The 19116-nt window shown below is 45.9% G+C and overlaps 1 long non-coding RNA gene and 1 other non-coding gene across 2 annotated transcripts; one reads left to right on the top strand and one right to left on the bottom strand.

Annotated features, from left to right (window-relative positions):
* Positions 1 to 3372: 3372 nt before the first annotated feature.
* On the bottom strand, positions 3373 to 3444 carry TRNAE-CUC (transfer RNA glutamic acid (anticodon CUC)). Its single transcript has one exon. It is a non-coding gene; the product is annotated as a tRNA-Glu (tRNA).
* A 981-nt stretch (positions 3445 to 4425) lies between these two features.
* On the top strand, positions 4426 to 18012 carry LOC138281259 (uncharacterized). The gene is made up of 2 exons (XR_011200896.1): positions 4426 to 5379; positions 17605 to 18012. It is a non-coding gene; the product is annotated as an uncharacterized lncRNA (long non-coding RNA).
* The last annotated feature ends 1104 nt before the right edge of the window (positions 18013 to 19116 follow it).

Genomic DNA, 19116 nt, shown 5'->3' with positions numbered 1-19116 from the left:
TGGTCACTCAGGTCTCATCCGTTTCTCTCAGTTACATTAGTCTCACATACACAATGACAAACAGAGGCAGTGTATGTTTCAATAAAGTTTTAATGAAGTGCCTTCATCTTAGATAACAAAGCGTGTGCTGCAATAACCAGGATGATACAACATGACAGAATTAGAATTGTGACAAGTTTAGTGAAGCATAGAAATAACGTTACAATATTATCACTGGAGTCAATAGACTAATTCCTACCTAGGCTATAATAGAGCAAAGCATGCTAAGGTCTACTTCTGCCCTTCAGGTTCCCCTGGGAAGACATCATCCCCCATACCTGAGCAAAGGCCTGAAGTCTGCATAAGCAGTTGTAACGAAGCGATCAGCAATCAGCATACAGTTGTGGGTCTCTGGCTGGAATCTCCCTCTAAAATGTAAGGGACAAGGAAGTGTTTTTATAATAAAACAGCTGATGTTCTAAGAAAATGTCCATACACAAGGATGTGTATTTTTCTATGAATACCAGAGACAAAACTTTTACCATGTTCACCGGCAACGTATCTTACTGCAGCCTTGAAAGAAGCACAGAGTGAACAAGAATGTCTTGTTTGAGAACGTAGTGCTGGCCTAAGCAAAAACAGCTAGATAGAGAGAAATACAACAAGACCGCAAATGTGGTATTGTTAAAATAACAAACAAAACTGAATAAAATATATCTAGGTTAAAGTTCACAGTGGCAGGCCTAGTGTGCTAAAATAACATGCATGGAGCTATAACTCAAATGGCTACAGAACAATACCAAGAGTGAAGAAAAGATTATTATTCACTCTTGGTATAATAAAGCAGGGGGCTTAGCCCTGGAGACCTGATAGAAAAACCGCTGCACTGCCCACCTGAGACCTACACTGGCTACCGTCACCAAACCATCACATTCAAGCACCTGACACACGAGTACAAGGCCCTTCACAGCATCAGACCCGCCTACCACATCCACCGCCTCTCCTTCTACACACCCTGCGGGCAACTCCGCTCTGCTCAACTGGCCCTCACCACCTTCCCCAGGATCGGGAAGAACACGGCTGGAGGAAGATCCTCCTCCTACCTCGCCAAGCAGACCTGGAACACGCTGCCACTCGACCCCAGGCGGTCCCCCTCGCTGGCTCAGTTCAAGAGAGACCTCAAATCCTGGCTCGTCAACTGACCTGCGTCCCCCAGCTCCTTGAGACCCCGGGTGGTAAGTTGTGCTTAATAAATTCTGATTGATTGATTGATTCCTTCCCGTGTGCACTATGCTGGGTGCTGTATACGTGGCAGAGCGGGAGCTCCCAGAGGGTGGACAGGAAGCGTTTCCTGCAGGGCCGCCCTAAGGGTAAGGAGCGCGCGGGAGGGAAGGCTACAATCTGCACACTCATGGCAACATCTGCAGACGCTGCACTGCGCTTTTGAATTGTCTTCTGTCTCCTGATAGGTACATTGAAGCATAGTGCACGCTCTGTACGACTCTACTCACTGCACTGTACACGAGGAACCCACTATGTATGCTGCCCAGCAGTGCGCCTCCTACAGGACACCTCAGTAGTTGACATGGTACCCTAAGGTCTGTAGATCATGTGCACACATTCACTTTGTAATCTCTCCTGGCCCTGATGAGTTGTCCTACTGCATGAGGCGCTAGGCCAGTGCATAGAAACTGGGCGCTATGAGATGTGCCCATCTAAATAATACCTTTTTTGTATTTCGTGTCTTTGTGGCCTCCATTTGTAAAGTACTAGTCAGTGTTAGAGGGTCCCTTAAGGAATGATGTTTGTCTGCTTCGATCTAAAACTTGTTTTCCCAATCAGTTTACACACCCGGTGCCTAGTAGTCGATTTCCTTGATCTAAAATACATTAACATACAAAGATAAACGTGCACATGCTGTACGTGCTCTGCGTGAGCAGACACTGCACACATTACACTGCACCTGAGGTGTTCTGCGCCGAAAACACTGCTCAGACTGATTACCTTTGTCCTGTCACTACTAGCAAGTAACTGGATAAATTACACGCTGTAGCCTGCAAGGACAACGCTCAAAGCCATCTCCATGGCGAGCTGTGTGCATGGCAGCCCGGACATTACCAGAAGGTCTATAGTGTCCTCACAATTGTAAAACCCGCCCTCTCTCGTGCACTATTCACTCACCGAGCACGCTGTAGTACATGAAAGCGCTATACATTGTAATATATATGGACTGCATCACTGCACACTTCACCCATCGCCCTCTGTGCACCCTGCACCGACTGTGGGCACTGCACACACTCTGCCACCCACTGCACAGGTGACCCCTGTGTCCAGTGCGCCCACTGCACAGTACACACTGCAGCAAGCCTCTTGATTTGTACACCACAAGCACGTTACGCACTGCATGCAGTGCACGCACTGAAAATGCTGAATCCATCGCACAATGTACTTTTCCCACCATGCACTAAAATGAGTTCACAATCACTGCTGTGGACGTCGTGCACACTGTGCTTACACACGTTAAATACAGTGCACACTGTGCACACCTTCTACGGACGGTTTTGAACACTACACTCAGCATCCCTACTCCTTGGTAAGAGACACTACGTACCACTGACAAGGCCAATACATCTCGGATTGCCGCGACCAGTTGCCCTTGCCAATGCTTGTTTTATTTTACGTGCCTGGTCGGTATTATTGATCCCAGGCCAGTAAACAATTTTAGGAAAAGCAGTGGGAGCCAATATTTTTCCGCTTCTGAAACATACATGTTAACAGCAAACACATAACTAGATCATTTATAAAGTGTGTGTCTGGTGAGTAAATCGTTTCAGAATGATCATTAAGGCAAACAGAGGAAGAATGACCATTTTAGAAAACAATCCTGACAACTGTGTATAAATGACTTTTCCCAGCCAGCTCTTGGCACAGCGTAAACTAATTGCCATATTTTCTTCTAAGAAAGGTGGCAACCCCACTCCATGTACACACTGCACTGACACTTATAAAGCATCTTCCTGGTGCAGCAGAGAAATGTGCCCCCTAGAGACCTCTTGCAGTCACTCTGTGGACAACCAAGACCCCCAGAGCTCTCAGCTCATCACAGCAACATGGACTGGTTTCAGATGTTACTCGGAAGAAATCATGAACTGTGAGAAAAGGTGTCCCTGTGAGATATTACCCAGAAAATGAACATCGTTCTAAAGAAAAGGTTCTGCTACTGAAGAATAAGCTTCCTGGACAAGCAGTCACTCCCTATTCTGTCAATGAGTCTCTGTCCTTGAAATGTCAAAAGTGTGAAATGTGTTTGGACATAATAAAAAAGAGAAGAAATGAAACCTTCCGAGGCCAGAATAAAAGTACATGATGAAAGTAGAAAAAAAGCATGGCAGCTTCCCTGACCGGGAATCGAACCCGGGCCGCGGCGGTGAGAGCGCCGAATCCTATCCACTAGACCACCAGGGAGCATGTTCTTGGGGGATGCCCATCAGTATTCCAAAGTTGGACAGGGTAGTGTGTTCTTGGTCTTATCCATAGACTGAAGCATGCAGAAAACCACAGCGCTTATTAAAGGAGGAGAAATAGCAGTAGACACAGAAAACACACTACACGGAGGAAGATTTTAAGGAAGAAAAAATACTGCACCTTAAATAGACTGAACTCTGCTGAGAGTTTCCAAGCGTCGAGGATGGATGAGGCTCTTACATCATCAGATGCTGGAGAATGAAACCATCAGGATACATAGTAACTACAATTACAAGGGCGATCGGTGCTTCTCCGCAGCGCTCCCTGGCGGCTGCCCTTAGGTTCCCCAGGTGCGCGAGCTGCTCCCCCTGTGCCGGGCTCCACCCTGGACACAGGGACCCGCAGTCCTAGTTTATAATTGCAAACACAGGACTACAAGTCCCAGAAGCAGCCTCGGTATAAAAACCTGACCTGGATTGGTACTTCATGCGTGATGAGGATGGTGGACGGCACATCCGGGTCAGTGGTTCTTTTTAACAACGTGTCTGTTAAGTTATCATCCATCACACTTAAAAAAAGAGGAAATGTTTCACCTTCGACTAAAACAGTTCTTTATTAAAAGCCCGCCCCAACATTTCATTTGTTTGGCGTCTATAAATTCTAGGTTAAACGCACTTGTCATGTAATGCTCTCATTTTTATCTAACTTTGCTCATCATATATTTTGAAAGGTATGAGATTGCTTTAGTAAATATTTGAACTTGGACTAGGTCTGGGCATAAATAAAAAAATACCGGCCCTCCATAGCGTCAGTATGACATCATAATTTGCATTTAAAATAGGTGTTCAATCGACACAATGTAGACTGGGAAACAAATGTAACCCTCCCCGTCGGGGAACCCCGGTCTCCCGCGTGACAGGCGGGGATACTGACCACTATACTAACGAGCAACTGATTCTGAGCTACCTCCTGTGTAGCTCCTCGTCCTTTCCTTCAATCCGCTGTTTACTGTGCATTTTACAGTCTTTTTTATTTCCCAACTCCTTCACTCCAACACAGGGGGCACAGGCTCAACAAACACACACTCACTGCACAAAACACACACACAAACCTGCTGCTCCGAAACACTTCACAACAAACTTCTCCCCTCCCAGCAGACGCTCTCAGCAGCATCACCTTCCCACACTCACAACAAGCAGCTCCGGGGCTGCTTCAGCCGGGCTTGGGGGGCACCGGCCTCGCTCTTCAGCCCAGGGGCCCCCGGCTCTGTCTCATGGGGGGGATTACACAAAGGGACTGAGGGGACACTCTCCCGCCCCCCCCCAGCTGGAGGAGGGAGCTGGACTAGGACGGAGAGGAGAGGAGAGGAGGCGGGAAAAGCCAAAGTGTCTGAGTGGCTGAGAAAGGAGCTGCTTGGGATTGGAAAGCAGAGGAAACAGAGCAGACTGAGGAAAAGTCCTGGGAGGCGGATTTGAAGCAGCGACCACAGGATGTCAGTTTCCTCTACAGTCCTCCGCTCTACAGACTGAGCTATCGAAGGCTGTTTTTGTTCGGTAACAGGGCACTATATGGGACCAGTAGTACACCTACACACTATACAACAGTACACCTGAATAAGGGGCTGGATAGTATGGTGAGGGACAATCTAACACACTTATTAGAAACACTGAAATAGAATTTGGCGACGTGTACCACGGAATCCACGCCAAGAATCAGTGACACCTTGCACAGGCAGAAGTTGTTCAGCGCTAGCGATTAACAGATGTGAGGGATACCAAGTCCATCCCGTTACTATGACCAACCCTAGACACACCAGGCAGGAGACTCTGAGCCCCTGGGAAAGACGCTGACAATTTTTATAAAGTTTTGCGCAACTGCCACTTCCTTTGAAAATGCATCAACGCTATCAACTTCAGCGCCTTGAGACCCTCACGGGTGAGTAGTGTGCTTTACAAATTCCTGATTGATTGATTGATTGAGAGCGTTTTGCCTCCTGACTAGTGTCAGAACGTCAGCCTCGCACCAAAGACCAAGAAGCACCCGTGGTACTTCACAACAGCCGCCCAGTAACTATCCGCTCACCTCCTCGGTATCCTGGTCCAATCTTCTGCGCGCCCTGACCATTACCCATCTACCCCTCGGTGTTCCACCAGAGACTAGACAGTGGCTAATCGAAGGCCTTGCTTTGGCCCACATGCAGCCCCAACACAGAGCACACTCAGTCCTTTGGGCAAAACATCCAATGAGGGATAGCGTCACTCCCCTGAAGGACACCAGAGTTGGAAGTGGCCCAGAGGATGACTTCTGACGGTTGTCGACAAGTTTCCAAAGGACTCCATCACTGGCTGTAGAGAGTCGAGCAAGACAGCAATAGTGGGCTTCGCAATGGACTCCCACAACGCTCCTGGTGCACTCTTTGAACTTTGAACCCTAACCATGAACTATTGCAAGCCCCAGCAAGACGGAACATCTCCACTTCACAGACATCATCCTGCTGTGATGCAGTCAAGAGATCCTGCCCTTCTTCTTGCCCTTGGTTGCATCAGCCTAAACTACGATCTCAAGCGACGTTCTCCCGTTGCTGCTGGCATCTTACATCCAGGTGTCCCTGCTGTCCTGCTGATTGACTCTTGAGACCGACAGACTTACAGTGACGTTCTGCTTGTTCCCTATGCCACTCCTGGCCTCTTTAATATTTCATTTAGTTTTTGGCAGAACGTAATGCCCTGATGACACATCTTAGCGCAGTCCCCTCCATAGTGAGCATTATTGACATCCAAAAGGCAGATGAGGTAAGACGTTGTAGATTTATTGAAAGTGACAGGATCCCACGCCCTGCATGCCTGATCTCCATGAAATCCCAGATGCAACTGTCGGAGATGTCGTTGGATACCAAGGAGAAGGAATGCTGAACCATGAGACGCATTAAATGTAAATACAGTGCGTGACCATGCTTTGTTGTGAACCCTAACTGCAGAATAAAATTGACGTAACAAAAGACTGAGGAAGTGGCAGATGTCAACGAAGGACCAAGTGCAATCATTCCATCACCTTCCCCTTATTAAACAAAAACAGAACCATTTTTTAATACATAGAAACAGCTTACATGTTTTTTAATCAATGCATGTAATATTCTTTAACTTTTGAAGTCATAGAAGCTTTCAATTTGTTTTGTAATTTCTGAAACTTTCTTCAGTTACCCCTCTGAGTTGCTTGAAGAAGCAGTATCACTCGGTTCAGCATTTGTACCGACTCTGACATTGCAATCACAGTGGATGAAGGATTTTGTACCCTGCATGGCTGGCATCTGGTATTTTCAACATCAACCCAGCTATCACTGTTCTCATTCTGCTCATTACTAAGTGCACGTTTGTGTTTAGACAATTCACAAGCTTGTTCAGGTGTAAGTTTCACTAGAGCCCTTTTGCTCCACCAACCTTTCCGATTGAGTGGGACAGATCCGTTTGCCACTTGGATAATTTGTACTGATGATGAAAATACCCTTTTACCCTTTTTTTACCTTGGAGCAGTGGTTTCCAAACTTTTGACCTCTGTGGAACCCCACTTTATCATTACTGGAACACAGGGACCCCCACAGAATCCTTATTTGAATCCGGGGACTCCCCCACGGAGTCATTACTGAAAGCTGGGGACATAATCTGTTAATATTGTTTAATTTTCCAAGCAGTCAGGGATGCCCTGAGGAGGCTTCATGGACCCCCAGGGGTCCCTGGACCACAGGATGGGAACAACTGCCTTAGGGGGTTTTCTGATTAAAACCCAAACTGAAACATTAAAATTCACATTTTCACCTTATGTGTGCCATTATATTGATCTTTCTGTGAAGTTTGAACACTAGGCACTTTCTCTGTGACCATCTATCTTATCAGTCTTGCATTGACAAAGTTTTTCTTTAGGTAATACATTTCTCATCATCAGGGCATACCTCAGATCTTGGTTTCCTTTTTCTTAACAAGCAAAAAGGTGACACACCTGTGGGTAACTATATAAGCCCACAGCTTTTAAGGATTCTTCCACCGGAAGTTTGTTGGCTAATGCAGACTGTACACCTTCCTTGAGAAATCTGTTATTTCTTTCAACAAGTCCACTTGAAATGAGTGAGTATAAGGCCATCTTCAAATGCTTGATGTGAAAGTGATAAATGAATTCCTTCATCTGAAGTCCAGTGTGTCCCATTGTCAGTCACCAATTCCTTAGGTGGTCCTTCCATATCATTTTTTTTGTACAAAATGTATAACAGTAGTTGCATTAGTGGCTTGCAGAAATTCAAAGATACCCACTTGGACAAATAATCTATGAGAACTAGCAGAAACCCTTTTGTCTGATGACAACATATCAGATGGACCACCAAAAAATGCAACCTTTGTCCATACATCATCAGGGAGTGGTACTGTGCAGAAAGGGGTTTGATGAGTGACCCAGTGTTTATTGGATAATAAACATATACTGCATTTAGAGCTCCAACCAGTAACTTGTGAGCCAAAAGAAGGCCACCAATTTTTTTTTTTAATTCCTAAAAGTAGCTCCTATACCTAGAAGACCCTGGTGTGCAGTTTCAAAAAGTTTGAGTCTCACAGAAGTGAGCGGCACAATAACATCATTGCGTAGTAAAATTCCATCCACTATTGACAATTCACTTTCCACTTGTGCATAAGGTTCTAGTGGACTGGACAAAGATCTCACCCTAGGCCAACCCTTTGTTATAAATCCCATGACGGTAGACAGAGTGTTGTCTTCTTGTAAAGCAATCATCTGTTCCTCTCTGGAAACTACACCTGAGGAACTGAGGACCACATCTAGTTTGGCCACTACAGATTCAACATCATCAATAGCCTTATTCTGTTCATCATTCTGCAGCGGCATCCTGGATAAGCAGCCAGCTCTCAGATTCTTTCCCCCAGGAATATAATTAATTTTGAAATTATATTCCTGTAAGCGAGAAGGAAGTGTCACCAGCCTAGCTTACTCTTTGCCAGCTGCATTTCCATTAAGTAAGTTAATGAGAAGCTTGTGATCTGTGTACAGTTCAAAATGTGTTCCCCACAAGAATGTTTTGAATTTCTCTATAGCCCAAGAACACGCTACTGCTTCTTTCTCAGTTGTACTATAGTGTGAATCTGCATGTTTCAATGACCGGGAAGCAAACGCGATTGTGTGTTCTTGGTTGCCAGACATTTGTGACAATACTGCCTCTAATCCTACTTGGCTTGCATCAGCTGTGAGGTGTCATGGTTCACTCTGGGCTTACCGTCGAAGTTGATGTGAGGTGGGGAACGACCCCAGTTCCGGCAGGTTCTGCTTTGGCTGAGGTAGGGGCGACCCTTTCCGGTAGCCACGGTGCTGTTTGACAATAGCAAGCCACGACAGTCCGTGCCCTCCAGAAGGAGTCCCAGAGGAAAAAACCCAAAAGGGTAAAAAACCTCCAACAGGAACTCCCTGAAACAGAAGGGGGACACAAGGACGTTAGGGCGGAAGATGCTGGCGTTCAGGAGTACTGGAGACGAAAGACAGGTCAAGAATAACTGGCTTCTCAAGAGAAAACCAGCCGGAGCGTGACTACCACCACAGGAGTGTTGCAACGCAATGAGAAAGAAGCTAAATTCCCCTTATATACACCTAGACAAGAAGTGAAAAACAGGAAGTAGAAATACCACCATCTTGGATTGGGGAAAAGGTCATGATTAATGATAGGGAACATGTGCCTAGAAAAGAAAAGCAATGCATGCAGGGAAGAGAGGATGTGAACAGCATGCTGGGAAAGGAGAAAGCATGCATAAAAAGAAATCATGTGCATGCAGTCAGCTTTTGCCTGTGTGACCGGTAAGTGAAGGAAAAGAGGGTTTCTAAAATATATATAATGTTAAGCGCACTAAATGCGATATGCGCGGCAGGTTCGAGACCCGACTCGGAGTCTCTTCCCCTGCCGCGTCTGCCCTGGAAGTGGCGAACGAAGGAAGGTGGCGCGGCGAGTACCGCGACCCCAGACTCGAGTCGCGGCTTCCCCCGCGGCCTGCTTGCGAGCCGCGGCTTCCCCCGCAGCTTGCCTGCGGGCCGCGGTGTCTCCCGAGTGCCGCGCCACGGCGGCCTGTGTTTGCGGCCGCAGCGCGACAGTAGGCCCCGAGGCCCCAGGTTTGTGAGGGAAAAGCCGGAAAAAGCGACGGACCAAAAGAGGGGCATGAACCGAATGGGCATCTTCCCAGGAACATTCACTCATAGGGTAGCCCTTCCAATGAATAAGATATTGGAGGAGTCCATGGAAAAACCGAGAGTCACAGATTTCCTGGACCTTGTACTCGGGCACATTATCAATCAACAGAGGGGGAGGACAGGAGAATTGTCTGTGAAAAGGATCAGGAAGGTAAGGTTTGAGTTGAGAGACATGGAACACAGGGTGTATCTTCCAAGTCTGGGGCACTGGATTAATCTTTCGGAGAATCAGGAATGGACCATAATAACGGGGTTTAAATTTGTTCTGAGTAAGTCGGAGAGGTAAAAACCTAGAGGAAAGCCAAACCTTATCATGGACCTGATACTGGGGAGCCTCAAAACGTCTTTTATCAGCCATCTTTTTCATGCGGGACTTAGTGGCCACAAGGTTAGAATGGATAACACGTTGGACACCCCGTAGCTGCCGAGCATAGGAGGAGATGGCAGGAAGATTGGAAGTATCTTTCCGGGGAGTTGGGAAGGCCTTGGGATGGAAACCGTAAGACCCATAGAAAGGAGAGACTTTCGAGGCACTGTGTCTTGAGTTGTTGTAGGAGAATTCTGCAAGTGGTAAATAGGTAGAACTATTACTCTGCGTAGCATTGCAGAAGCTGCGTAAATATTGTTTGAGGCCTTGATTTAGTCGTTCCATCTGTCCATTAGTTTGAGGATGGAACCCTGATGATAAGGCCACTTCGATTCCCAAAATCTTACAGAATTGTTTCCAGAATCGGGAAATATATTGAGGACCCCGATCCGAGATAATGACCTGAGGTAATCCATGAAGTCGGAAGATTTCTTGTGTAAAGATTTGGCTTAATTCCTTGTCCGTTGGTAACTTTCTTATTGCTGTGAAATGAGCCATTTTGGTGAAGGAGTCAACGGTTACCATAATTACTTGATTTCCCACTGAAGAGGGTAACGAGCACATGAAATCAGTGGAGATAGTGTGCCATGGACCTGGGGGAATGGGTAATGGGCGAAGTAATCCTACTGGTTTAGTACGGGGTGTCTTGGCTCGAGCACATATAGGACAGGATGATACATAATCTTCAGTATCCGTCTTGAGAGTTGGCCACCAGAAGGAGCGAAGCAGAAGTTCTTGGGTAGCTTTCATTCCTCGATGACCTGCGATGGGGGAATCATGGCACATACGTAAGGCTTCAGTCTGTACTAACTTAGTGGGTAAGAACAGGGCCTTATCATGGTAATAATACCCTTGATCTATATGAAGTTGCGGACGCAACTTATTCAGCTCTGTATTTTCTTAACGGGAATATTCGGACCTGACTTGGTCTAAAAATGTCTGTACTAAACCAATGATCTTGTTATTTTCAAATAGGTTCTGTACAGGAGAATCGCTACACTCAGGGTAACGCCGAGACAAGGCATCAGCCAGGATATTCTGAGAACCAGGGATGTATGTGATATAAAAGTCATATTGACTGAAAAAGAAAGCCGATTGAGCCTGCCGGCTATTCTGACACTGAAAGTTTCTCAAGCATTGTAGATTTCTGTGGTCTGTCCGGGCTTCAAAGGGTTCTTTCGAGCCCATCAGAAAGTGTCTCCATTCCGTGCACGCGGTCTTCAAGGCGAGTAATTCTCGTTCTAGCACTGAATAGTTCCGCTCTGAATCGGATAAGATGTGTGACAGGTAGAATACAGGGTGCTCTAAATCATCATCGTCTTGTTTTTGCAGTAAAGCAGCCCCAATGGCTCTTTCTGAGGCGTCTGCGACAACAATGAACTGCTTGCTGTTGTCTGGGTGTCGTAAAATAGGAGCTTGAATGAAGGCTTTCTTTAAGTCTTGAAAGGCTAACTCTGCGTCTTGTGTCCAACAAAAGCCCTTCTTTAGATGGTCTTTTTTAAGGGTTTGAGTAATGTAACTGGTTCTCTGGGCAAAGTCTTCTATAAATTGTCGATAAAAATTGGCTAATCCCAAAAAACACTGAGTTTCTTTGATGGAAGAGGGAGATGGCCAATCCAGTATAGCTTGCACCTTGTCTGAATCCATGGCGACCCCAGTTTGGTTAATGCAATATCCCAAGTATTTTACCTCTGTTCGATCAAACTCGCACTTCTCTGGTTTGCAAAATAAATGGTGTTGTCTGAGTCTCTCTAGAACTTGGAGAACACGTTTAGAGTGTTGTTCTGGGTGGACAGAAAATATTAAAATGTCGTCTAGATAAACAACCACTGTTTGTTGTAGAAGATCGGAAAAAATAGAGTCCATGAACCTTTAAAAAATGGAAGGGGCATTGGTGAGTCCGAATGGCATTACTCGATATTCGTAGTGACCGAAAGGTGTTCTAAAGGCGGTCTTCCACTCATCCCCTTCTTTTATCCTTAAAAGATGGTATGCTCCTCTGAGATCCAGCTTGGTGAATCTCTTTGCCCCTCTGACCGCTTCCAGGATGTCCTTAATAAGTGGGAACGGGTACCGATCCTTAATAGTGATCTTGTTTAATCCTCTAAAATCAATACAGGGACGCAAGTCTTTCGTCTTCTTAGGCACAGAGAAGAGAGGAGCCCCTGCAGGTGAAGAGGAGGGAGCAATCAACGCGCTCTGTATGTTCTCATCAAGGTATTCCTTAAGAATCTGCTTCTCAGGTTCTGTTAGAGAGTACATTCGCCCAAAAGGAACCACTGTATCTGGTTCTAAAGGAATGGCGCAATCGTATTCTCTATGGGGTGGCAGTTCAGGTTTTTCTGGCTTCTGGAATACATCGGCATATTCATGATAATGACTGGGTGCTCCCTGTAGGACGTTAATAGAACATCCCACCTTAGGGGGTGCTGTTAAAAGACCTTTTGGGGACCAATAATCTCCTGCTAGGTAGCAGTGGTGTTGGCAGAAGTGAGAGGATAAAGAAATAGTTCTTGTTTCCCAGTTGATGTAAGGGTTATGCCGTGTGAGCCATGGAATTCCCAGGATCATGAAGTGATGTGGTGATGAAATTAGATCGAACGAAAGATTTTCTTGGTGTTTCCCGAATTGGAGACAGAAAGTAGGGGTGGTATATTGTACGGGTCCTGAGGCCAAGAGTGATCCATCCACCGTGTGGACTTGTTCTGGTACTTCCTTAGGTATTTGTGCAATCTGTTGTTCCTTTGCCCACACTTCATCTAAGTAGATACCACTAGCTCCGCAGTCCAATAAGGCCAGAGTTCTTTCTTCCCGGCCATCAGTTAAGTGGAGGATAACTGGTAAAAGGAAAAGAGCAGTTCCTTCCTCCCTGGAAGAACAAATGGAAGGTATTTCATGATATCCCGTCCTCACCCTTCTCACTGAGGACGGGAGTTGGCGTTTCCCAAAGGCTTAGCTGGACGAACGGGACAGGTGCGAATTAGGTAACCAGCTGCACCACAATACAGACAAAGGTGGTCATTATTACCTCACATGTGGCAGAGGACGCGGTTCCTCATAAGGCTCCCTCCAAGGAGTATAAAAATTTGGACATTGGGAAATCAAATGTAAAACATAAATCCAAATCAAAAAGTATTGTTACCCCTCTGATAATTTAGGCCCTCATTCTGACCCTGGCGGTTTGTAACCGCCAGGGCAGAGGGCAGAGGAAGCACCGCCAACAGGCTGGCGGTGCTTCCGGGGCAATTCTGACCACGGCGGTAAAGCCGCGGTCAGAAAAGGGGAACCGGCGGTTTCCCGCCGGTTTTCCCCTGCCCCAGGGAATCCTCCATGGCGGCGCTGCACGCAGCGCCGCCATGGGGATTCGGACCCCCTTCCCGCCAGCCTGTTCCTGGCGGTTTACACCGCCAGGAAGAGGCTGCCGGGAACGGGTGTCGTGGGGCCCCTGGGGGCCCATGCCACTGGCATGGGCACTGCAGGGGCCCCCTAACAGGGCCCCATTAAGATTTTCAGTGTCTGCCACTGCACCCGTCGCACACCAGCAAATCCGCCGGCTCCATTCGGAGCCGGCTTCATCTTTGCTGGGGCTTTCCCGCTGGGCGATCTGCCCGCCGCTGCCAGGGTCGGAATGACCCCCTTAGTCTTTTCCTGACTCAGACGACGACGGGTCGGATCTGGACTCTCTCTCCAGTGTTTCAGACGATGGGGACGATGCTGCTGTCTCCCCTCCTCCTCCTAAGAAATCTAAATTGACCTCGTCTTCCCACAAAAACCCGATTCCCCTCCTTGACCCCGAAGGTTTCCCAATGTTTGACCCTTCAAACATTCTCCATCCCAATTCCACTGAATGGGTACCCGCTGACCACGTTGCACAATATGTTTCGGCAAAAATATTCTGTCCTTTAGACAAACAATCCAGAGCCAAATTGAAATCTGAGTGTCCCCGTCCCTTCTTATCCCACCAACTTTCGGTCACCCCGTCCATTGACCAACCCCTCCTAACATTCTTTACCAAAATGGGCAAGTATCCACGCAAGGGAGTGGATAAGGCGTGGGCCTCCTGCCAAGATAAATTATTCGATATTTTGGGGCCCCTAACACGGATTTTTGACATCACAGAAGCAGCCAGAATTGACGGCTCATTTATTGATCCGGAGGAGCTTTCTCTATGGGTCCAACGTTCCTTCTGCCTCCTGGGTAATGTGAATTCGGCTATCACCCAAGAGAGAAGGAAAGGTCTACTTCTGAAACTCGATCCCAAGTTAGTCCACCTAGCATCTGCACAACCCAATATCAATACCGGTGGTGCATTATTTGGAGACTCTTTCATAAAGGACTTAAGTAAATATGTGGCTACTTTCACATCTTTGGACAAAGCTCAGCAATCAATGAAAAAGATGTTTTCTCAGCGGGTTTTTGCAAGGGCCGGCAGAGGAAGGAACCGCTTTGCCGGCCGCTCCTACCCCAACCAAGGTTCCAGAGGATATCATTACGCCTCCTATCAGGAGTATCGCACACAGTTCTATCCTCAATGAGGCAGAGGTTTCTGCTCCAGAGGCGGCAGGAACGCCAGCTCGTCCATCCAACCAAGTAAGTCCTTCACCTCCTTCTATTCCATTAGGTGGGCGTCTCCGTTTTTTCCTAACAAAGTGGGAGGAAATCACGGCAGACCCCTGGGTTCTCAACACCATTCAAGGTTACTCAATAGAGCTATATATAACCCCAGTCCAATCCTCCTCCCCTCCTCTTCCTCGTTTTTCCTCAGACATGACCCTACTGATTTCTGCCGAAGTCCATTCCCTATTGCAAAAACAGGCTATCGCTCCTACCCTTCCCGACCCATCAGGTTTCACCAGCTCTATTTTCCTGGTTCAGAAAAAGAACAAAAAGATGCGTCCTGTCATAAACCTCAAGGGTTTCAATCATTTCGTAGTATATCATCATTTCAAAATGGAAACCATCCTTCACCTAAGGAACACCCTGCTACAACGGGATTGGATGGTCCGATTGGATCTTCTGGATGCATATCTAGTTGTTCCAATTCATCCCCTTTCCAGAAAGTTTCTCCAATTCCAGTGGGCAAATCAGTATTTTCATTTTACCTCTCTTCGCTTCGGGCTATCATCGGCTCCATGGTGCTTCACCAAGCTCATGAAACCGGTAGTAGCCTTTCTCAGAGCGCAGGGGATCAGACTTATCATCTACCTCGATGACATATTATTAATGAGCCAATCCCCTCAGTCTCTCTCAACTCACCTATCAGTGACGTGTTCCCTCTAAACAGAGCTAGGTTTCATCATAAACAGGGAAAAATCCATACTCATACCTTCTCAAACTATAGAATTCTTAGGCTTTCAGATCAACTCAATTTCAGCCACTCTCAGGCTTCCTTCTCCAAAGATAAAAACCATAAAGTCAGAGATTCAGCAAATTCTACGCAGTTCTCAGATATCTCTCAGAACGTTGGCACGAATTGTCGGTCTCCTATCTTCATCAATTCAGGCCATTTTCCCTGGACCCCTTCATTACAGAGCTCTTCAGAGATTAAAGATTCAGCATTTACGAAGAGGCCTCTCTTATTCAGACGTCATTCCTTTGGATATAGACGCACGCACAGAACTCCAATGGTGGATAGACCATTTAGATGCTTGGAACGGAAGGACTATCTTTGCATCAGCCCCAGATCTAGTATTAGAATCAGATGCAAGCCGAACCGGTTGGGGGGCCCGGTGTGGACCAGTCTCGACTGGAGGCACATGGTCGTCAGAGGAGTCCAAAATGCATATCAATTGTTTAGAGATGCTTGCCGGCTCCTTTGCGATCAGAAGCCTCGCAAAAAAACAAAGTCCGTTGTGCCATTCTTCCCAGAATGGACAACATTTCAGCGGTTCGATATATCAATCATCTCGGAGGCACAAAATCCAAACCATTGGCGGAGCTGGCCAAGGCCTTCTGGGAATACTGCCTTTTAAACCACATTTTGGTTCATGCAGAGTATCTTCCGGGATCTCTCAATACAGTGGCAGATTGGCAGTCTCGTCATTTTCGAGATTCAAGCAATTGGAAACTTCACCCTTCCATTTTTCAAAACCTTCAGAAGTTCTGGGGTCCCCTAATAATCGATCTTTTCGCGTCCCGTCTCAACTCTCAGCTTCCCCAATTTTACAGTTGGCGCCCAGACCCTCTAGCATTAGCTTCAGATGCCTTTTTACAGAACTGGTCCTTTTCCCTCAATTAAGCTTTTCCTCCTTTCCTCATGATCAGCAGAGTATTGGTGCAAGTGAGGCGCCAACAGGCTTCTCTGGTGCTCATAGCCCCCTTCTGGCAATCTCAAACTTGGTTCCCAACCCTCTTAGAACTGTCAATAGATTTCCCTATTTTGATTCCGTCCTTCCCGTTTCTTCTTCTAGACCCTTTAGAACGTCCTCACCCTCTCGTTCTAGACAATGCGCTGACTCTCTCCGCATGGAAAGTCTCGGGGAGTCCCGTTTTTTCCCTGGCATTTCGACAGAAGCTTCACGATATATCTCTCAGTCCTTGGCCCCAGGTACAAAGAAAGCTTGTCAATCAGCCTGGTCTGTTTGGCACAGCTGGTGTCTGGGAAAACACATCGATCCCATTTCAGCAGATGTGATTTTTATAGTGAACTTTTTAGCGGCAGAGGCAAGCAAAGGTAAGGCTTTCCGGGACCATCAACTTGTACAGGTCAGCCATTTCCTCCAACCACTCTTTTGTTAATGGGAAACCAGTCGGAGAACTCTCATATGCCGTCTCTTAAAGGGAGTAAAGTTTTCCAATCCTCCTCTTCCAAAATATAACCAGTTATGGGATGTTAATATTGTTTTGAAATTTCTGTTGTCATGGCCTGACAATCTCATGCTCTCTCTAAAAATGTTATCTGCAAAGTTAACCATGTTACTGTGCCTTGTTTCTATTAAACGCCTCTCCGACGTTAAAGCGTTAGATATTTCCAACCGTCAATTTACCCCATCTGGAGTTTTGTTCACTGTGGTTCGACGAACCAAGACCAATTTATCTTCTGTGTTTTACCCGTATTTTCCTGATCATCCCAAACTATGTGTTGGTCGATGTCTAAAAGCGTATGAACAAAAGACTGCAGATTTGAGAATTCCTTCTCATTCCCAACTTCTAATTTCCGTTACGAAACCTCACAAACCTGTTTCGGCTGCTACTTTAGCCCGATGGGTCAAATGGCTTATGTCCTTGGCGGGTATAGATACCTCTTTGTTTGGAGCTCATTCCTCCAGGGGTGCTATGGCTTCCAAAGCTTTTTGGGCGGGGTCCCGTTTAGAGGACATTCTCAAGTCTGCAGATTGGTCTAATGACAATACATTTAACGTTTTTTACTTTAAGCCTGTCAATAATGTCTCATTAGATGTAATTAATATGCTTTAAACTTGCATAATAGGAGCCTCCGGTCTTGCCATAAAATGTAGATTTTCCTATTCCCATGACGGAAAGTCTTAATTTTATTAAAGAGTCGGAGGCGAGTATTATCCCTCCGCTTATCTTAACTTTGTTCATTTTTTCCCACCCTTCTCTAGCTCCATTGGCCATCACTCAACCTTCTACATAGAACTTCCAATGGTTCTTCAACCCCCGCTTGCCAAGATTTCAAGACGCAAGTCACTGCTTCAGTTGCTACGGATCAAACTTACCAGAATTCCTTTTGGTTATCTCGGACTTTGAGCTTTTGTTCTGATGTCTTATCGTTCCTTATGGCAGTTTTTATTTTGTTCACAATATTTCCTTTGTTTAATAATTGACTCTCTCGCAAGAAAAGAGGGCTGTTCGCAGTCAAGTGATGTCATAATGCATATGTATGTGATATGATTGGTTGATACTGTTTGAACTACGTTTTTATTCCCATTGGCTAGGGTGTCCTGGCCTTCTGGGAATTGTAGTGTTTCTTGACTGCTGCTGTTTATTAAAGTAAGAAAAGAAACGCATAATACTCGCCTCCGAGTCTTTAATAAAATTAAGACTTTCCGTCATGGGAATAGGAAAATCTACAAGTATATAGTAACTTCTCTTCTGTCAACAAAGAAGCCAATCGCATGTATGTCTTGATCTCCACAGGCCTTTGGTGAGACATCAGGAGGACTTAGTGATTTGTCGTTAGACAAAGTTTGGTTATAGAAAGTGTCTGAGATTATTGTATTGGGAGCTCCCGAAGCCATCATCTTGAGTTTGACATCCCCGATGTGTGCACCTGTTAAAGGACCCTTAAAACGATTCACGTCTTTACCATTTACTTGAAGTGTAAGAACAACTTTTGATAAATCATGTGAGCTTTCTTCTGTGGTGGAATCAATATCCACTGAACTCACTCAAACACTACTTTTAACACTCTTACAAACATCATGGAAATGACCCAGTTTATGACATTTGTTACACTTTTTTCCAAAGCTGGACATGGAGTATTGTTACCTAGATATGTTTTTGACCCACACCTGTAACAACAAAGCACATCCTTCCTGTGTGAAAATGTCACACTTTTATCTTTGGGAGATAATGCATTAATAGTCTCAGGAATCTGCATAGCATTTACGGCCTGAGAAGCGGTTTCACCAGCAATACATTTACTGGAGACTATAGAATGCACAATGGCTTTTGCTACATCTAAAGCTTCCAGTAACGAGGGATCACGACAGCTGAGTAAGCGTTCTTGGATCTTCTTCGAGTTACAGCTGTAATCAAATTGATCCCTCATGGAAGTGTCTATTGTAGCTCCAGAGTTGCCGTTTGCATCTAAATTCCTGAGCGCAGAAACACACTCTCCACAGATCCTTCTTGAGATTGTTTCCTTTTAAAGAAATTTAATCTTTTTAAGGGTGCTCTGTAAATTTGCTTTTTTGGCGTGTAATTGCTCCAGTATATTCGTTCCAATCATCAGCATCTTCAGTTGGTCGTACAACAGGTAAGTTATCTAAAATCTGTTGATCTGCGGTGCCTAGATTACTAAAAAATCTCAAAAGGATAGCTGCTTTCTTTTTTGGTGAAAACTTGTCTGCATCTGTGGCAACTAAATAATTTTCAAATGACCTAAACCATTT

Source organism: Pleurodeles waltl, unplaced genomic scaffold (assembly GCF_031143425.1).
Source record: "Pleurodeles waltl isolate 20211129_DDA unplaced genomic scaffold, aPleWal1.hap1.20221129 scaffold_86, whole genome shotgun sequence".
Classification (NCBI taxonomy): domain Eukaryota; kingdom Metazoa; phylum Chordata; class Amphibia; order Caudata; family Salamandridae; genus Pleurodeles; species Pleurodeles waltl.
The sequence above is the reverse complement of the archived record's forward strand: the minus strand, read 5'-3'. Positions and strand labels throughout refer to the sequence as shown.